The 20,463-nt window shown below is 37.8% G+C and overlaps 1 protein-coding gene across 5 annotated transcripts in view; it reads left to right on the forward strand.

Annotated features, from left to right (window-relative positions):
* The window catches only part of GRXCR1 (glutaredoxin and cysteine rich domain containing 1), a gene marked incomplete at its 5' end in the record, with an annotated part of 298,880 nt that overhangs the window by 65,594 nt on the left and 212,823 nt on the right, over positions 1 to 20,463 (forward strand). For 4 of the 5 annotated variants that reach the window (XR_013828191.1, XR_013828193.1, XR_013828194.1 and 1 more), the window contains one exon: positions 1,357 to 1,594. The remainder of the gene's footprint in view (positions 1 to 1,356; positions 1,595 to 20,463) is intronic. The other variant, XR_013828192.1, reaches the window with a different exon arrangement.

Consider the following 20,463-nt stretch of genomic DNA (forward strand, 5'->3'; position numbering starts at 1 on the left):
ACTACCAGCTCTAAATTCCTCTCCCCATTGATGAGCATTTCTGCCAACGTGTGGTTTGCCTGGTGGGAGTGACCCAGGCCCCATCCTTAATTTGTGAGTTGTGAGCCTCTTGGTCACTCTGTCTTTATCAGGTCATGGTTGCTATACTTTCCCATTTACAGTAATGACTGGGAGTGAAAGTCACCTGGCTATCCAGAGTGAGTCCTTGGTGATGCTGGATGGGAAGTGTGGCCAGGAAAGGAAAGGCAAAGTGCTATCTGGAATACAGGGTCAAGCATGGGTAGCATGGGTAGCCCTTTCCAGAGTGTAAAAGTCTGGTTTGTCTCACTAAAAGATTGTTCCATATTGGGGGCACACTGTAGTTCTCTGCTACTGGCAAGTTAGACGTTCAGCAGTGGCAGTAGCTAGACTAGCATTGGTGAGAAGGATTCCAGGCCCATGTGAAGGTCCATTTCTTCCACCATGGCCATTCTAGTTCATAGCTATACTATTCAATTGCCAGAGAAGCTAAAGACCGAGGCTGGGCGACTGAGTCATCCTGTCCACTTGAGTGCTGGATGCCTCTTCTGAAGTCTGTTCTCCTAGCAGACATGAACATGTGATACAAAGGTCCTCCTTTGTCTTCCTTGAACAGGTTTTTAGATGTACTGTTTTCTTAGTGGTTGCTTTAGGTATTACAGTGAACGTGTGTAACTGCAATAACAATCTACTGAAAAAATACTTTACTACTTCAAGTGGAGTATAGGAACCTTATTTCCATTTAAATCCCTTAACTCTCCCATTTAAAAATTTATTTCCTTTACACACATCAAGCACCCCCTGGGGTGGTGTTATAGTTGCTGCTTCAACCACCAGACATGATTAAAAATCCATGAGAAGAAGGATAGTCTATTATGTTTACCCCCTCCCTGCTTTTTTTCTTTTAACCTACTGCATTGTTATTTCTACCTTTCTGAAGTCATTTTCTTTCTGTTTGAAGGATTTCTTTAAGGCATTCTTTAAGGGTAAGTCTACTGGGAACAGATTCTCTTAGTTTTCCTTCATCTGAGAATGTCTTTTTTTTCCCTTCATACCTGAAGGATATTTTTGTGAAGTATAGAATTTAGGGCTGACAGTTTTTTTTCTTTCAACACTAGAAAAATATGCTAAATTTAATATAATATAAACCAATATTTCTAGGGCTAAAGTTGCTAAAGTTTAATTATATGATTGCCACCTAAATAGCCTGTTTTGATTGGAAAAAGAAAAGGGAGGGTATAATTTCACTCTTGTTATATTATTAGAAATATTTCTTTTTGACTGAGGGAAAATACACATGAAAGCTTTTTTTTGTTTGTTTGTTTGCCTGCTTTCTAGGTAGTTGCTTCTTTCTTTTTCTTATGAAGCATGCAGAAAGAAGAAGCATCTGTTCTGAGAGCAAAGAAGATGAAAACATAAATTAAAAATTCAGTCCCAGTGAGCCGCCTTCTGTATCTGAGTCAGAGAGAAGAGAGCCAGTTACACAAAAAATCATCTGTGGGGAAGCGTAAGGAGTTTGGAATCAGCCACATCTGCCTTTGAATCCTCTCTGCCATTTACTAGGTGCATGATCTTGGTGAGTTATTTAACCTCTCTTGGTCTTAGTTCCTTGACTAAAATTGAAATAATAACACTTACTCTTTGGGTCATTGTGGGATTAAGACAGACGAGGTGTATAGACCTGTAGGCTTCTCAGTAAGATTCTTTCAGTTGTCTTCCTCTTTCCTCCTTTAATATTGAGGAAATTTAAGGTTAAGGAAAGACCACCAGAAAAGGTGTTTGACTTCCTCTTGGGAAACATGGTGAACTGGCAAAGTTAATATTTCATGGGAAAGGTATTATTTGAATTATTTATTTCTTTAAAAGTTGTGATGTTAAATTCTCATCTTTGAAATTTATAGAGTTACTATTATTTTAATTTCTTTGGTTATTTTAATTTCTTTGGTTATTTTAATAAAGGTAAGTGTAACTGGATTTTATCAGTATGCATATTATCAGGAGAGAAAAATCATGAAGTAACTTGAACAGGGAAAATTTAATATAAAGAATCACCAACTCTAATAAGAGATTGGAGCAATGCCTCTTTCACTGGTGAGAAGTAAACAGAACTCTAAAGAATACAGTATAACGGGTATAAGGAGCAGTCCTTATCCATAGGGCTGAGAAGATCACCCAAGGAAGAGTTCCCACTCCTCCGCCCCTCTCTACACTCCAGGATTGAGATCTGGAACCTACTGCAGAAGGCACAGTCCTCACTGGATGTCAGAAAAGTCCCTGTGACGCTACCCTGGGGGAGTTTGTTGGAAATCTGCTCTCAGGAAGCTGCCTTTCTCTAGTGCTCCAGGGAAAGTTGTTCGTGAGGAGGTATCTCACCAGAAGCAATGCTACAAAACTGCCCAAAGGTGGTATCACTCTTCTCCTGACCACTCTGCAGGAACCTGGCTCTGGAGAAGCTGGGCACACCGTAGGAACCTGGTGCTGGAAGCTGCCTGAGCTGTAGGACCTGGGCACTAGGCACATGCTGCAGAAGTCTGCACAGAAGGGAGCACATGAGAAGCAGGTGGCAAAACCCTTTCCCCCGTAATGTCCCTACAGCAATCTCTACTGATAAAGTGTGACATGGTACAGTTGACAGTGGAAAATATTTAAAGGGCCCATTTTCACAGAGCAGGGAAATAGAAAGAATTTGGACCTGAGAAGCAATAATTTATGACAGGCATATAAAGGGTAAAGAATTCATGATTGGAAATCTCTGTTAGGTCTTGATAAAAGTGATTGTCTTAAACTTATACAATGTATTGGCTTAATTATTCAAACCCTGATATGAATGTATCAGTGCCTCCTGGTGATAGCATATTGAAATTGCATTTCAAATCTTTGTGCCTATTAGAAGCAGCTTTTATAATCGAAATTTTAGAACAGGCTATAAGATTGTAGCAAACATTTCTCTACATCCATAGTTCCTAAATTACAAATTACACTTTAAAAAACTTTCTAGTTAGAGGAACTTATCCTGCATAAGAGATATATATAAATTTGAACGTGGTTTGATTTGATCCTGAAAGATTCATTTAAGTACCAGGGTCAGGAGTTCAAATGCTAGCTAATCCAACTGCTCAGGTAATCCAGATTAAGACCCTTACAATGGGCCAGTACCAAAAAAGTGTCCAGGTTGGTTTCCGACTTGTAAAAGTGGTTAGATACATGGTTGTAGAGTAAGTTCCTAATTCTAGTAACTGAGTGACTGCTGAGCACGTGAAAGGGTCAGCAGGACTGATGAGTATTACTAACAGGGTATTAAAAGAAAATGCAGTGTATAATTTTTTCACTTCAATTTGTATAAATATAGATTTTTATGCATATTTAATTTATATTTACCTTCTCCATGATATTTGGAATTTTTTTTTTTTTTTTTTTGCGGTACACAGGCCTCTCACTGTTATGGCCTCTCCCGTTGCGGAGCGCAGGCTCAGCGGCCACGGCTCACGGGCCTAGCCGCTCCGCGGCATGTGGGATCTTCCCGGACTGGGGCACGAACCCGGGTCCCCTGCATCGGCAGGCGGACTCTTAACCACTGCGCCACCAGGGAAGCCTGATATTTGGAATTTTTGACAACACATTTCTTTTGTAAATTTTCCTCTCCTTTGTTTCACATGACGCTATTTATTTTCCTTTCCTAGGCTCTTTTCTTTTGGAGCATCATCTTAAGTGTCAGTATTCCTTAGAGTTCCATCCTTGATGCCCTGTCTCATTCTATATATTCTTTCCAGGGTAGCAGTTTAACATCACACTTAAAAATAGAGAACTTCAAGTTAGAGAAATCTTGGCTATTAGCTCTGCCACTTTCTGCTTTGTGATCTTGGGCAACTTAATATCTTCAGTCTCAATTTCTTCATCTGTAAAAATGAACTACCCTCTCTTACCTTTCAGAATTGTTGAGATTTTGAAACGAGAAATTATGTAAAGCCCTTACATTAGTGCTTGACTCATAGAAGATGGTGAATAAATAGTACTTATGATTATCTATTTTGTCAATTTCAAATACTATGCTTATGATTCTAGATCTTCCACTAACGCTTCTCTATTGGACCCCAAATCTCTATATGTACAAACTATTTCATTGGTTTTAGTGCCAATTTGTGGTCTGTTGTAAGTCAGTGATGAGGATTATGTTGGAAAAAGAGGAATGGAAAAAAAATAAGGACATTTTGGGACTTCCCTGGGGGTCCAGTGGTTAAGAATCCACCTTCCAGTGCAGGGGATGCAGTTCTATCCCTGGTCAGGAAACTAAGATCCCACATGCCACAGGGCAACTAAGCCTGCGTGCCACAACTACTGAGCCTGCGCACTCTGGAGCCTGTGCGCCACGACTAGAGAGAAGCCTGTGCGCTGCAACCAGAGAAGCTTATGCACCGCAACTAGAGAAGCCCGTGTGCCACAATGAAGATCCCGTGTGCCGCAGCTAAGACCTGTCTCAGCCAAATAAATTAATTAATCAATTTAAAAGAAGGACATTTCAGTGCAGTTTTAAAATGAAGTCAAGTTTACTTAATTTAATAAATTGCCTTTTATATTAAGATTCACTCAGTTTTTGGTGTTGAAATATCCTTTTATAAAAATGAAATATTGATATCAGTGGATAGATTTTTTTTAAAACGTATCCTGACTTAACAAAATGAAAAATTGGCAGTCTTAAATTGGTCCCTCATGTTTATTTGGAAATTTTGCTGGTATGTGAAATCTGGAAGCTTAGGAACCTCTGATCTGTTGGACAGTTTTACTTGAATAAACCATAAGCTCCTCAGACTCGACACTGTGAAAAGTATATTTGTTGCTTCCTTCTTCCCCTAAACACAAAACTCATTTTTATTATGTATCATAAAGTACGTCATAACTGTCCATCCCAGTTGGTTGTCAGAATATGTGAGTTCTCCTCAACCCCCCCGTGGAGCTGTTACCCTTACATTCAGTTGATCACCAAATCTTTTAGACTCTCTCTTGAAATTTCTTGATTCATACCCAATGCCACTGTTGTAATTTCTTGTTGGAATTATTTTCTTCCTACCTCCAGACTCTCTTCATTTTAATTCATTCTATCCTAAGCCGCCAGAATGATCTTTTACTTCCTTGCCTAAAATCCCCCAAGGCCTTCCTGTCTCCTTTGGGGTTAAACTTTCATATAGCCAAAAATTCCCTCCCTTCCCATCTGCTCCTTCTCCCGCACATGGATCCCTCAGTGAGCCTGCCATAATTAGCTGCTTGCTTCTCTGTTGCCTTGCAGTCTTTGAACATCCAGTTCCAACTGCTGGTAAATATCCTTCTCTCCTCATCTAGAAAGTTCCACCTAGTCCTTCAAGATTCAGTGTGAGTTTCTACCATCCTAAGCCTTCCCAACCACCCCCATCTGAGTCTTGCAGCTCTTTTCTTTGTCCCCAAATCTTTGTTACAGCACTCTACCACAGTGGGATGCAATTTGGGGGGTACATAACTCGGTTTTATTCCCATCTGTGAGAAACTGATGGTGGTAATCATGCCTTCCACCTCAGGACTTAATACAAACCCTGATACGTTATAGGTGCTCAACAACTACTAGCTGCATGACTATAAGCTTAACATCATCCGGTTAATGATTCTGATAGACCATCTTTCTGTTCCTAGGAACTCTGCAGATCAAAGTGTTAAGAGAAAAATGATAGAAGGCCATAGTCATTGTATTTCTATTATAAATTCCCTACTCAGGAAATCAAGACAGATGTATAAAAACTGTGTTTAATGTGTTGGCAGTTTTTTTATACTATTTATTTTCATTATTGAATAAAAGTGTGTGGCTGAGGTATGAGTGGGAGATGGGCAAAGGGAATAGGATGCATATTATTTAGCATGGCTACACATTCCTAGGCTCCTTCTCTGCTCTGCAACCAGGATTTGTTTGTAAATATGAAATGTGCCCTCTCCTTTTAGGTACTTAGGTATGTCTTCTATGCTGTGTGTAGTGATAACCAGAAGTATAAATTTTTTTTTTTTTTTTTTGTGGTACGCGGGCCTCTCACTGTTGTGGCATCTCCCATTGCGGTGCACAGGCTCTGGACGCGCAGGCTCAGCGGCCACGGCTCATGGGCCCAGCCGCTCCGTGGCATGTGGGATCCTCCCGGACCAGGGCACGAACCCGTGTCCCCTGCATCGGCAGGCGGACTCTCAACCACTGCGCCACCAGGGAAGCCCCAGAAGTATAAATTTAAAAAAAAGATTATCAAGTAAGATCATCTCATCAAACAGCTTGTCTCCTTGAGGAAAATTCCTAAAATCTGAAGAGTCATCCATTATTTTCTTAAATGATGATCCTTGTTGTGAATTACAACTCAAAATTCAGAGAGGACCCAGAGCGGTATGGTATCCATTGCTTATCCATAACTATGCCTTTCACCTCAGTCATGCCATCCAGAAGGGCATATCAGAGAAAATAAACTCCCTCACCCACTCGGAGAGGGCAGCTGAGCTCGATGAAATGCTTCTATTATTTAAGCCTGATCAAAAGCTTAACTTTCTTTATAATCTTGAGCATCATATATGTTCTTGATGGTATGAAAACGCTCTGATACTGTTTCAGTTAGGATGCGTAGGTCTGCAATTAATAAACACCCAATGATCATTTGAGACATTTTTCTTCTCTTATATTAAAAAGAGTCTGGAGGAGGCAGGACATCTAGTTCATCAGTGCAGTGATGTCATCAAAAACCCAATTTCTTTGACCCTTTCTGTTATTAAGCACATTTAATTTTTGTCCTCCTTTATTGCATCCTGGTGGCAAGATGGCTGCTGAAGTTCTAAGCATCATTATGACATACCATTATCCCAAATAGGAAGGAATCAAAAGGAGACATTAAAGTAATTATTGGTAAGACTAACCCGTGATTCAGTCCTTGGGGCTGAGCACACTGTCAACCCAAACACAGTGAGCTTCTGTTAGCAAGAAAGAAGGGAGACGATGGGTAGGCAACTAACATTGTCTACTTCCTACTCCTTCCCTTTTAACGTCGTGAAATATGACAGTGTCACAAAGGCTTCACTTTGGGGTGTTACTTCTACTATGTCTGTAACCAGAGCAATCTTCTGTCTTCTCCTTTCTTTCCTCTTCCCTCCACAACTTATAACAAGTTGTACTATATATTTACTGCTATGTGTTAGGTTAAAAGACACGAACTTAACAATATTAACATTTTTCCCAAGAAAGTTGAGCGATTCCCCCAAATAACTCAGGATTAATGGAAAATGAATAACCGTGGACAGTAAGTGAATAAAAGCTGCTTAAAGCCACCAGAGAATGTTTTTAAAAATGGGGGGAAAAATGTAATTTACAATTTAAACCAGTGAAAGATTCACATTGGACATTTTCATTTGGAAAAAAAGAAAAAATCACCTGTTAATCACGTTTAATGACATTTCTAGAGATTGACAATAATGGACGAGGAAATGTCCATTTTTATTTCTTAAATTTGAGGAATCTATCGAGTCATGTACTGCAGAGAGAAAATGTATTACCTTGTGGCTTTCTTTAATAGTGTAAACTACCATTTACCTTATGCCTTCTCTCTGACCCAGTTGGAATTATCACAATGGCTGCACATATATTCAAAAAGACATGGAACTCATGGAGAAGAATTAATCTTCCTACAGTAGAACACTTTAAAAAAGATGAGTGGAAAAAGCCAGCACAGAGGGGAAAGACAAGTGTCTCAAACACCCAAACATGGAGCAGATCCAGCACTTTGCAGGGGCCATAGCCAGACTTTGTAACAGGAGAGGAAGTCATCTGGAAAATGGCATTTCTCACACACCAGATGTAAGTCAATCTCCTGGGTAAGAGTATCAAATTAAACTACCTTTGCAAGTCTCTCATTTCTATGAATGTAATAAGATTCCAGCAACAGAATCATTCTTTTGTTCAGTGGTTTCCCACCTGCAGCTCACATCCTGCTAAAGTCATCTTCTTCTCAAAAGTCTTGCCCATCAAGTTTCATATGCTTAGTTCCAAATGTCTCTTTTGTGGAAGAATTAGATTAATATTATCAGAAGTCACCCTGATGTGCAGCCATAAGAAATAAAACTGAGTCGTGATCATTAAAATGTAGGTCATTTAACAGCTGGGAAGGACAGCGTGAGAGCTCTTGAGGAAGTTAAGAAATGGGAGGAAAGAAAGAACTAAATAAAAATACAAAAATGGCAAAAAAGCAATGAAGATTTTCAGAAAATAAGGGAGTAAAAAGTAACTGTGTTACACACAAGACAACAGCAAGGTAAGAAAAAAGAATTGTACTGGTTGGGAAAGTGTGGATTACAGTTCTGACTTCACTAATTATTCCTGCAATTTTGAACAAGACACTTAATTTTTACTTTTTAAAAATAGGTTTATTAAAACATCATTTATGGGCTTCCCTGGTGGCGCAGTGGTTGAGAGTCCGCCTGCCGACGCAGGGGACACGGGTTCGTGCCCTGGTCTGGGAAGATCCCACATGCCGTGGAGCGGCTGGGCCCATGAACCATGGCCGCTGAGCCTGCGCGTCCAGAGCCTGTTCTCCACAACGGAAGAGGCCACAACAGTGAGAGGCCCGCGTGCCGCAAAAACAAACAAACGAAAAACCACATCATTTACATTTCATACTATTCACTCATTTAAGGTATACAATTCAATGCTTTATAGTATATTCACAGAATTATACAGTTGTCACAATCTAACTTGAGAACATTTCATTATCCCCAAAGAAACCTAATACCCATTAGCAGTCACTGTTTATTCACTCTGCCCCCAAACCTGGCAACCACTAAGCTACTTTCTGTCTCTATAGATTTGCCTATTCTGGACATTTCATATAAATTTCACTTAATGTAATGTTTTCAAGGTTCATCCCTGGAACGGCATGTATCAGTACTTCATTCCTTTTTATTGCCAAATAATATTCCATTATGTGGATATACCACATTTTATTCATCCATTTAGCAGTTGGTAAATATTTGAGCTTTTCTCTCTTTTTAGCTATTATGGATAATGCTGCTATTAGCATTTGTATAAAAGCTTTTGTAAACCACTTAATCTTTCTATGACCTCATCTGTAAAGCAAAACTAAGAGTTTATGCTTTATGTTTCCACATTTGAAGAAATCTCCATTTTAGGTTTCTAATTGATTTATGACATAGGTATTGAAGAATAGAACATAGATACAACACAGATGCAGCTGATATTCCTAGTAAAACAATTAGCAATAGCATATACTACTTCCCCCTTTCAGTTGATAAATAGATGAGAGTTCTTCAAATATTTGTTAATTAACAGACCATTTAATTTTCTTTTGTATTCATTTAGCCATCCATCCACTTATTCATCAGATATTTATCAAATGCTTATGAGTGCCCATAATGTTCTATTTCCACAAGATACATAGTGGTGGATAAGAGAGAACTTACACGTAAGGAATTTATATTCTGGTAGAGAAGAGAGGACATGTATGCACATCCATAAAATATGTGGTGAAAATGAAAATGACATTTATTGAGACTCAGATACAGCCTCAGTGGGTTCAGAGTACAATTCTTTGCCTACCATGATATTTCAACAAATTCTTTGTTGTTGAAATGAAACTCTTTGTTGAAATTATCTAGGAAAGACTTACGTATATATAGAAAATGGAAAGCGTTCAAGGAGGAGGTACTTACTGTTGAAAGATACTGTTGTTGTATATGTTACAACAGTGTATAATAATTGCCAAAGAGATCTGGAAGTGGTGTTAGAAGCACGTTACAGAAGCTCAAAACTTGTGCCTTATGCAGCCGTGTGACTATACTTTGGCACAAAACAAATCACCCTATATTGCTGTCCAGTTTGTTTGAATATACCCTGCATTTCAACATCTTTTTGAAATAACCGTTGGCCTTTCCTTTTACATCATTCTGGATTTCTGATAAAAAGCCTTATAAAGGATGTAACATCTAAAATTGTAACATAATAAAGGAAATTCATTTTGTTAACTCATTAGGTATCATAATCCAGTCAGTATTTACGAATACTCCCAGTAGTCAGTGTCATGAAATGTTGCTGGTTACCATATTTCCTCTTCTCAGAACTCATGACAACATTTGATACACTGAGAAAGTTTTGCTAATTTGGTTAATGTATGAAAAAATTATATAAGTATGAATACAAAGTTTATTGATTTCACATTGACCTGAAATAATCTTGGACATCATAGCTTACAAATGGATTCATTCCAATCATAACCATTTGCCATCTGTTTCCTTTCCTGAGAAGCAATAAAAGAATGTATTAATTTGTAATCAGAATGTGATGAGACACTACATCCATGAATATTAGAATCTATCAAGAGGTTCCTTTTGGTATAGTACCAGTTAATCGGTCATTGCTTTATGTCCCAGGAGAGTGAGCTATAGGACCTACGTAAAGGCTCCTTTGCCCTCTGGCATCAGGTTGGATTTCGCCAATGGAAGTCACCAGAGATTGGAGAGCAGGAAAATGATGAGGGATATTCTTTCCTTTATTATCTTCCTCAGGCTGAGGGATTGCCACTGGATGTGTTCCTCTATCAAAGTCCACAGTTGGCGTCTACAGCTTTAGGTCTCAAAGGGTCATGGTAACCATTTGCTCCGTTATCAGACCTAGTGGAGCTACTGTTGCTGATCCCAGGGTCCCTTCACCATTTTTGGTTTCTCTTTCTTGACTCTGTCCATAATTTCATAAATGGATTGTTCATTAACTCACTTCACTCACTTTTTTTTTTTTTGAGTGTTTCTGATACTTGCCAAGACCTTGAAGATAAACTTCCTTTCTATTTCCTTAGCAACTACTCTCTCTTGAGAAAAATTGTTCAGAACTTGTAAATAACACCAAAAGGTGAACAGAATGTCCTTTTATTATCATATGGGGTCATTGTTTTACAGGTCCACGTAAGGATTATCTAAGGAAATGTACTCTGTTCAGCTCACAACTTATTAGGACTTAGTGAAGTTACATGCATAGTTAAGTTATGCATTTTGCCCTATAGTGATGTAAATAAGGTCTGTCCACATTTTCTCTTCTGTAAAAAGATAACTCCAAAGGCTTCAGTTTTTTGCTTTCCAGGATATTAATCATTTTGCACTTACTGAGCAATCTTATCCTTACATTTCCATATTAAATTACTTATAAATAAATCAGCTATTCAAATCACTTTGAGCTGGTCTTACTATCTTGAGTTACCTCTTTGTTTAGTGAGTTGAAGGCCATCTTTGATACATGTTCATTTTATATCTGCATGAGGGTCCTGATTTTATCTTTTTGAAAATTCTACTTTAGCATCTCTTTGGACTATCTCTCCTGTCTTATCCCCACATCTTCAATCTGCCCTTACCTGTTGGTTCTTTCCTATGTTCATTTAAAGCATATTCAAATCTCTTCTTTCATTAAAAAACAAAACAAACCCTGGAAGTTTCCTCTGTTTGCATTTTTACTTTACACTTCTTGAAACAGTTGCCTATGTACACACTCATTTGTCATTTCTTCAACTCACTTCGACTTCTCTTTCTATTGACATGATTTCTTCCTCCGATTCTAATGAAACTGCTCATATCAATGTAAATAAAGACCTCCTTATTCAATCGAATAAACACTTTAAGTTCTGAAGTTATTCGAGTTCACCATAGCACTTGACGATGATGTCTCTTTTCTTGAAATATTCTTTTAGCTCCCATGGTATCCTGCATTCTTGATTTTCTTCTTTCTAGTTGTAATTCTAAGTCTTTTGACTGTCTTTGAGTGGTTGTGCTTCAAGGGTTCTCAGCTGAACCTTTTTTTTCTTCTTGTTCTTCATATACTCCGACATGATCTTGTTCTCTTTCATGACTTCAATTACCATTTAGTTCCATGGCACAAGCCTAGCTTTATCTCCAAAGCACCAGATCTGCCTATCCAACTTCTGTTGAACATCCCAGATGTCCCAGTACATCTCAGACTCCCTATAGTATCAAAAGAAAAAAATGCTTTCACTGTCTCATTTGCTGCATGCTCTATGCTCTCTACATTAGGGAAGAGTGCCACCGTGACATGGTTGCTCAAGGCAGAAACAGACAATTTTCTTAAATTCTTCTTCCTCACCTCTTGTATACAATTAAACTCTAAATTGAGACAATTCTACCTTTTAAACATTTCTCAAGTCTATTCTTATCTGCATTCTAACTCCTACTTTTTGGGTCAGGCTGCAATCATTCAACTGCCTCCAAATTAGCCTTCCTGCCTCTATATTTGCCTGTTCCATGCCATTTATATAAAATGCAAATCGAATCTCTCTCACTTTGAACCCTCAAATAGCTCCTGTTTTCTTTGGATAAGTCCAGTGTCTTTATCATGGTATATAAAACCCTTCATCCTCTGACCCCGACTTCTGCCGCAGCCTCATTTCTTGTATTGCATTCACCAACTCTTTGCTCTAGTCGTGGGATAGTAGGTGGGGATAAAAGCCAAGTGGAGCCCAAGCATTGAACTACATCGAAATAGGCTTGCTCTGTGTTCTCTGCAGAATAAATAAAAATTTGCAAATTTTGGTCGATGATTTATTTGTGCTTATATAATAATAGTTTTGTGGGAGAGATAGTCCTTTGTAGGCTACTTGGCTGTCCTTTATGTCTTGCTGAGTGTGCTAAGATTGTAAGGCCCTAACTGCTGTTTACTGGGGCCATTTTTCAGGGCTGTTTATGCAGTTGGTAATCTTGAGAGATGAGGTGATATCTCCTTCTACACCCACACAAAGAGTAAGCTAGTTCACTCCTTTCTATAAATGTGGTGGATTCCCCAATCTCATCGTTTCTCAGCTGGGATGCACATACTCTGCATGTATAGCATCCATCTGGCCCCCTCCCCATCTCCTTGTGAGATCTGGGGGCAAGAAGAACCATTGTAAATACACTGATGCTCCAGCTGTTTGCGGTGCCATGAGTAACAAAACCCTTTTTCTCTGACTCAGGAGTTTTGTCTCTTCTACCAGCATCCAGGAAAGAACAACAGACTAATTTATTAGCTTGTAAATCAAATCAAATCTTAGACCTGACCATTTTATGTTTTAAAGTAGTTCTTTTACTTCCAAGTAATTTTAAGAAATGTTGATAAAAATGCTGCTTTTTTTCTGAATAAGAAAATGAAATAGTGAATGGTCCAGGTCAATATTGGCATCTGGCAACAGTACTTGAAGGCAGTTTTAGATGGGATTCTCAATAGTGATAGGTCAGCATTTGGTATCAACTTCTATATGATCATGGGACCTAAGACAATGTTAGGAATGTGAAGTCATGTTATTCTCAGGGGCATCTGAAGGATATTAAGTGATTCATTATTTGTTTTCTTTTAAAAATGTTAACACTTAAAAAAAAAAAAGCACAACATGACAGTTGTGAGTTAAGTTTTCTTTGGGGTCAAATGAGAACTATAGCCCAGAGACAGCCATTCAGATAGCTCCGAGGAACTGCTCCGAAGAGGTGGGGGGAAGGTCAGTATATACGTGAATACGTGATTTTAATGAAGGTGGATATATGCGGTCAGGCACACATTTTGGCAAAAGGTTGCTGCTAGTCATGAGGAGCCAGATGTCTCCGTTAATGATTTTAGTGCTTTACTAGGTATGAGAAGATGCAAGAAATTGGGCTCATAAAATCTTCTCCTGAAAATATCTATCTGACGGCCTGTCCTGCCAGTTTTTCCCAGAGCACGGAGAGCCTCATTCCTGATCTTCCCCTTAAACTCCTTTCAGGGTATGTTGAAGGTCAGCGACTACAGTGGCTAGTGACTTCATGCTTGTAGAACCAGATGGCGAGTGACAATTTTTAGTTGGAAGCACCTCTAACATATCAGCACAATCACAGGAACGTGGATCATCAAATCCTGGTTAGAGTACTTGAACGAATGGACGGACACTGACCTGAATGAGAAAGTCCAAAATCAAACTCATTCTTTCATTAATTTATTCTGAGGATAACAAGCACTTACTAATTTCCAGGTACTATTCTAGAAAGTATGGATATAGAAATAAGTGACAAGACCCTGGAATCCTTATAGAGATTACAGCTAATGGGAGAGACTGACATGCAAACATTTCTAATATAACGTGATAAGAATTTTGTTAATAATAATCATATAGCCATAGTAAAGTGCCAGTGTGTGTGCTGCACGTGCCCCAAACACAAAATACCTTTATCCCACCATCCAGAAAAGAGCACTACTGTTAGCACTACTGTTAATAGCTTGGTAAATTTGGTAGATATCCTTATAGTCTAATATTTTACACCCCCTGAGAATACATAAATACTATATATATATATATACTCTTTCTATATAATTATTAAAATACATGATAAATGCTATTAAAACACATACTGTGCTATGAATTTATGAAACTATCTCCCAGAAACCTTTATCTATGAGAGTTTATATATATAACTATATATACTAATATATATACTAGTTTATATATACTTTATATCCATATATACTTATTTATATTGCTTATAAACTAGTATACTTATTTATGTATATAAATCATCATATAAGTTTATATAGTTTAGTGTATATAAACTAATATTATATATTTTTTATACAGTAATATATTAGAATATACAGTGGAGAAAAGACAGCCTCTTCAATAAGTGGTGCTGGAAAAACTGGACAGCTACATGTAAAAGAATGAAATTAGAACACTCCCTAACACCATACACAAAAATAAACTCTAAATGGATTAGAGACCTAAATGTAAGACCAGACACTATAAAACTCTTAGAAGAAAACATAGGCAGAACACTCTATGACATAAAGCAAGATCCTTTTTGACCCACCTCCTAGAGAAATGGAAATAAAAACAAAAATAAACAAATGGGACCTAATGAAACTTCAAAGCTTTTGCACAGCAAAGGAAACCATAAACAAGACCAAAAGACAACCCTCAGAATGGGAGAAAATATTTGCAAATGAAGCAACTGACAAAGGATTAATCTCCAAAATTTACAAGCAGCTCAATAACAAAAAAATGAACAACCCAATCCAAAAATGGACAGAAGACCTAAATAGACATTTCTCCAAAGAAGATATACAGATTGCCAACCAGCACGTGAAAGAATGCTCAACATCATTAATCATTAGAGAAATGCAAATCAAAACTACAATGAGATATCATCTCACACTGGTCAGAATGGCCATCATTAAAAAATCTAGAAACAATAAATGCTGGAGAGGGTGTGGAGAAAAGGGAACACTCTTGCACTGTTGGTGGGAATGTAAATTGATACAGCCACTATGGAGAACAGTATGGAGTTTCCTTAAAAAACTACAAATAGAGCTACCATATGACCCAGCAATTCCACTACTGGGCATATACCCTGAGAAAACCATAATTCAAAAAGAGTCATGCGGGGCTTCCCTGGTGGCGCAGTGGTTGGGCATCTGCCTGCCGATGCAGGGGACACGGGTTCGTGCCCCGGTCCGGGAAGATCCCACATGCTGCACAGCGGCTGAGCCCGTGGGCCATGGCTGCTGAGTCTGCACGTCCGGAGCCTGTGCTCCGCAACGGGAGAGGCCACAACAGTGAGAGGCCCGCGTACTGCAAAAAAAAAGAGTCATGTACCGAAATGTTCATTGCAGCTCTATTTACAATAGCCAGGACATGGAAGCAACCTAAGTGTCCATCAACAGATGAATGGATAAGGAAGATGTGGCACATACATACAATGGAATATTACTCAGCCATAAAAAGAACCTAAGTTGAGTTATCTGTAGTGAGGTGGATTGACCTAGAGTCTGTCATACAGAGTGAAGTAAGTCAGAAAGAGAAAAACAAATACCATATGCTAACACATATATATGGAATCTAAGAAAAAAAAAAAAAGCCATGAAGTACTTAGGGGTAAGACAGGAATAAAGACACAGACCTACTAGAGCATGGGCTTGAGGATATGGGGAGGGGGAAGGGTAAGCTGTGACAAAGTGAGAGAGTGGCATGGACATATATACACCACCAAACATAAAATAGATAGCTAGTGGGAAGCAGCCACATAGCACAGGGAGATCAGCTAGGTGGTTTGTGACCACCTAGAGGGGTGGGATAGGGAGGGTGGGAGGGAGGGAGACACAAGAGGGAAGAGATATGGGAACATATGTATATGTATAACTGATTCACTTTGTTATAAAGCAGAAACTAACACACCATTGTAAAGCAATTATACTCCAATAAAGATGTTAAAAAAAGACTATACTAATCATCATAATGTATTAGTATATATATACTTACATATTTATATATACAAATATATATACTAATCATGTTTACTAGTTTATATATATGATAATATATATAGTTTATATATATAAAATATATATATACACTAATATATATATATGTGTGTGTGTATATATATATGCTAATCATCAGGGATACTAAATTTGAATTATATTTATTGTCCAGAGAGCCTGGAAAGAGTACATAATTTGCCTAACAAACCTGTGTTTTCCTGAGTCTTCATAAGAGAAAATGAGGATATTCATCTTCAGTTGTATTCACTGAGTATACACAGGGGCAAATATTTCTGTTGCGAGACTTAGATGACGGATTAAATTTAGGAAGAGTCAAGTTTGCTTGCAGCAAACAGCTTAGTATTTTACATTTTAAACCGTAAGGACCTGGCAGAATCGGAACATTTTCATGTGTTGTGCTTGCATTTTGGAATTTCAAGGGCCTGCCCTGCATTCGATTATGATATCCACCTCATGTAAATTAGAATGTATCTTTGAATGAATTGAGTACAATAGCAAGACTAAATATATTTGCCCATGAACAAAATTTCTTGTATAGGAAAATCTTTCTTCTGCTTGCTGCCAGACCACTGGAATATGACTGCCAAGGGAAAAATAGCTGTTGTCCTCTTCATTAAAGTGTGACCCCAGGCAAAGTAAATTGATCTCTTGAAAATGTGACTGTGGTGAACATGATGGTTTACCACGCCATCCCCACACACAAGCCCTTCTCCCTAGGGAACGTGGTACTGGCCTATGAGATGTAAGCACAAGCGGGCTGAGCGAGGTGTCCCAGATGCCATGGCTTCTCTGATAAGGAGGGAGAGGCACGCAGGAAGGCCCCTTTGGTCTTGTTCTTTATTATTTTTCTCCAGTCGCACTCTTCTTTCCTTGATATCAGGCCTGCTGGTTCAGGAGCTATCTAGAGACCTGGAGGCCACAATGGTGAGAGGAAGGTCTTTTATTGTGGCCAGGGCACTGGAACAAAGAGAAAAAAGTTCCTGAATCCTCAGTAACGTCATTGAGCAGTCAGTGAACACCAGATACTGCCTTGCCCTGAACTTCTTGTTCTGTGAGGAAAAAAAGAAACTTTTTTTTTTTTTGCAGTACGTGGGCCTCTCACTGTTGTGGCCTCTCCCGCCGCGGAGCACAGGCTCCGGACGCGCAGGCTCAGCGGCCATGGCTCACGGGCCCAGCCGCTCCGCGGCATGTGGGATCTTCCTGAACCGGGGCACGAAGCCGTGTCCCCTGAATCGGCAGGCAGATGCTCAACCACTGCGCCACCAGGGAAGCTCTAAGCTACTCTTAATCGTGGTTTCTTTACTTGCAGCTAAACTTATTTATAACTGATAGAGTAGGAAATACGTATTTCTCTCCCTAAATGAATATTAAATTTTTATTGCAGTCTTTAAATTATGGGAAACTTACAGCTCATAGCTTATTGTCCTTTGACTCTTTAGGAAAATTCAAAATTTGACATTACTGTTTAATCCTATTGGGGGAACACCATAGCCCAACTTTAACAGCCTATAGCAGTAATTGTTTAAAAAGCTTTTAATAGGGAACACTTCTCTCTTTCAATTCTTGCTGCTTTCGATCTATGTTTCTATCTTTCTTTTTCCTCCGTTTTCCCTCTCCCTCTACCTTCTTGATCTCTGTTGCTTTCATCTATATTTCCACCTATATCCCTTTCATTGTATTCCTAACCTAGATAAAGATTATACTTATATTGACTGAATATATTTTTTCTGTTTCCTATTGTAATTAAAAATGGATGAGTAAAATATTTTAATTTATAGATTTATAATGCTGCCTTATTCCAAAAAGGATTTGTATTGCCATGGTTTGTAAATTTCTTTAAAAAAAAAACAGCTACTTTCCTAATACCTTAGGTTGCCTCTGTGAACTTTAATTGTTTTTGAGCTAATTATTCTTGAAAGAAAAATGTCATCCCTTTTCTGAGAATGATGACTAAGATCATTATTATTTGCTTTCATAAATTAGAAGAAAAAACAGAAACGGATAAAACCCTGTATTTCTTAAAATGTAGAGGAAACTTACTTGGACCTTTTGATTCCAAGGATCCAATGCCATCTTTAACTTGTTTGTCATTAGTTCATTCATTCAACAGATGTTTATTGAGACACTGCCCTGTGCAAAGAACTATTGTCTCCTCTATTGCCCCCGCCCCCGCAAAGGGATAAGTGGGTAATTAAGATATAATTAACTTTTATCATCAGAATCACCAGTCCTAGAAACAAAACATATTTATCTCATGCCTGCTGAGATAAAATATATTTATTTCATGTTCTCTCCAGAACCAAAGAGAGAATGAAGAGAGAGAGCCAAAGGGTTGGAGGCATAGTTTTCTTCCCAGGTCTTAGAGGTGTTGGTGTCATTTTGCTCAGTGACTTATTGAAAATATAAAATCCTTATGATTAGTTAAGGTTATCTTAGCCAGTTTCCTTGTTTTTGCAATGCAAACCCCTAGGAAACCTGGAAAAACTGTGAGAAAGCTCTGAGTTATTTAGGGTCATGGAAAACTCTATTTGGAAGAAGTACGTGGTAGCACACAAGAAAACAGAGGGCACAGTCTCTGAGGTCTTAATAAAAGAGGTGATGAGGAAGTGTGTCTGTGGTCAAGATTTCCTCTCTGCAGGAGGCCTCCACTCTCCCACTTTGCATAATCCCCTTATTCAAGGCTTCTCAAGCAGTATTAACGAAGACAACATATTGAATGTTTGGGTTCCTAAGATCATTTTTTTATTTTATATACCATTGGTCAGGTAGTTCTAGGGTTTAATATTAAGTTCTCTGTTTCAAAATTTAAAAGATATGGAGAGACCCTAGACAGAGTTCAAAGGAATGAATCAAAGAGAAATATAGGACTTGTAAATAAAGATTTAAGAAGAAAGGCTCTAGAAAGGAAACATTATTTATTATTGGCAGTGAAAAAGAGATGAAAATTTATTTCATCAAAATGAAAGAATGGCTGCTTTTCATGGGTGCTGAACATAGAATAATTACAAATATACTTTAATAACGGAGAAGCTTAATATTAAAAGAATGGATTACCAAGAAAAGGCTTACCACTTCTTGGCAATTTTATGCCTTTTGGTATGAAGCCAAAATAATTGGCCAAATTGATTTTAATTGTTAAAAAAAAAAAGGTAATTCAGTGTTAATTGATATACCCTGGTGAAATTTATCAAGGGACAGGGAGAGAAAAAACATCTAACATACAAAATAAAATTGCACATACATGAACAGTGTACAGTCTTATGTAAAAAATTTACATTGTAATGGACAATTTCACACAGAAAATTACTTAGCAATACTGAATCAAGTAGAAATAAAAGAAAATCTTAGTAGACCTGTAACCTTTAAAGAAACTAGATCAGTGTTTAAAAATCTTTCCCTCTTCTATATAAAAAGCCAAAATGAAAACCCAAACAGAACAAACAACAGATCTAGAGCAATTAAAAGGCAAGTTATGACACATCATCAAGAAACAATTAATTCCAAAACCATATAATCCTTCCAGAAAATAGAACAAAATAAAACAGGTGACATCTTACAAATAACTTAATGAGGCTAAATTATCATGATGCCAAAATCAAATAAGGATTTTATTGATAATGGATGATTAAAAGTCATTCTTCCTTGCGAAAATAGATGCAAAATTCCTGAACAAAATATTAGCAAACCAAATCTCACAATGTGTTGAAAAAGTACATCATGAACGAATTGGCTTTTCCAAAGAATTCAAGGAAGGTTAATGTTTAAAAATACATTGCAAAGCATGATACAACCATTCATTTAGATTATTATTATTATTTTTTATTGAAGTATAATTGAATTACAGTCTTGTGTTAGTTTCAGGTGTACAGCACAGTGATTCGTAGGGTTTTTTTTGAAGATTATAGTCTATTTTAGATTATTACAAAATATTGGGTATAATTCCCTGTGCTATAGGGAATTGTTGCTTCTCTATTTTAAGTATAGTAGTTTTTATCTGTTAATCCTGTACTCTAATTTGTCTCTCCCCCTTCCCTTTCACCTTTGGTAACCATAAGTTTGTTTTCTGTCTGTGAGTCTTTTTCTGTTCTGTATATAGGTTCATTTGTATTATT

Source organism: Stenella coeruleoalba (genome assembly GCF_951394435.1).
Source record: "Stenella coeruleoalba genome assembly, chromosome: 4".
Lineage (NCBI taxonomy): Eukaryota > Metazoa > Chordata > Mammalia > Artiodactyla > Delphinidae > Stenella > Stenella coeruleoalba.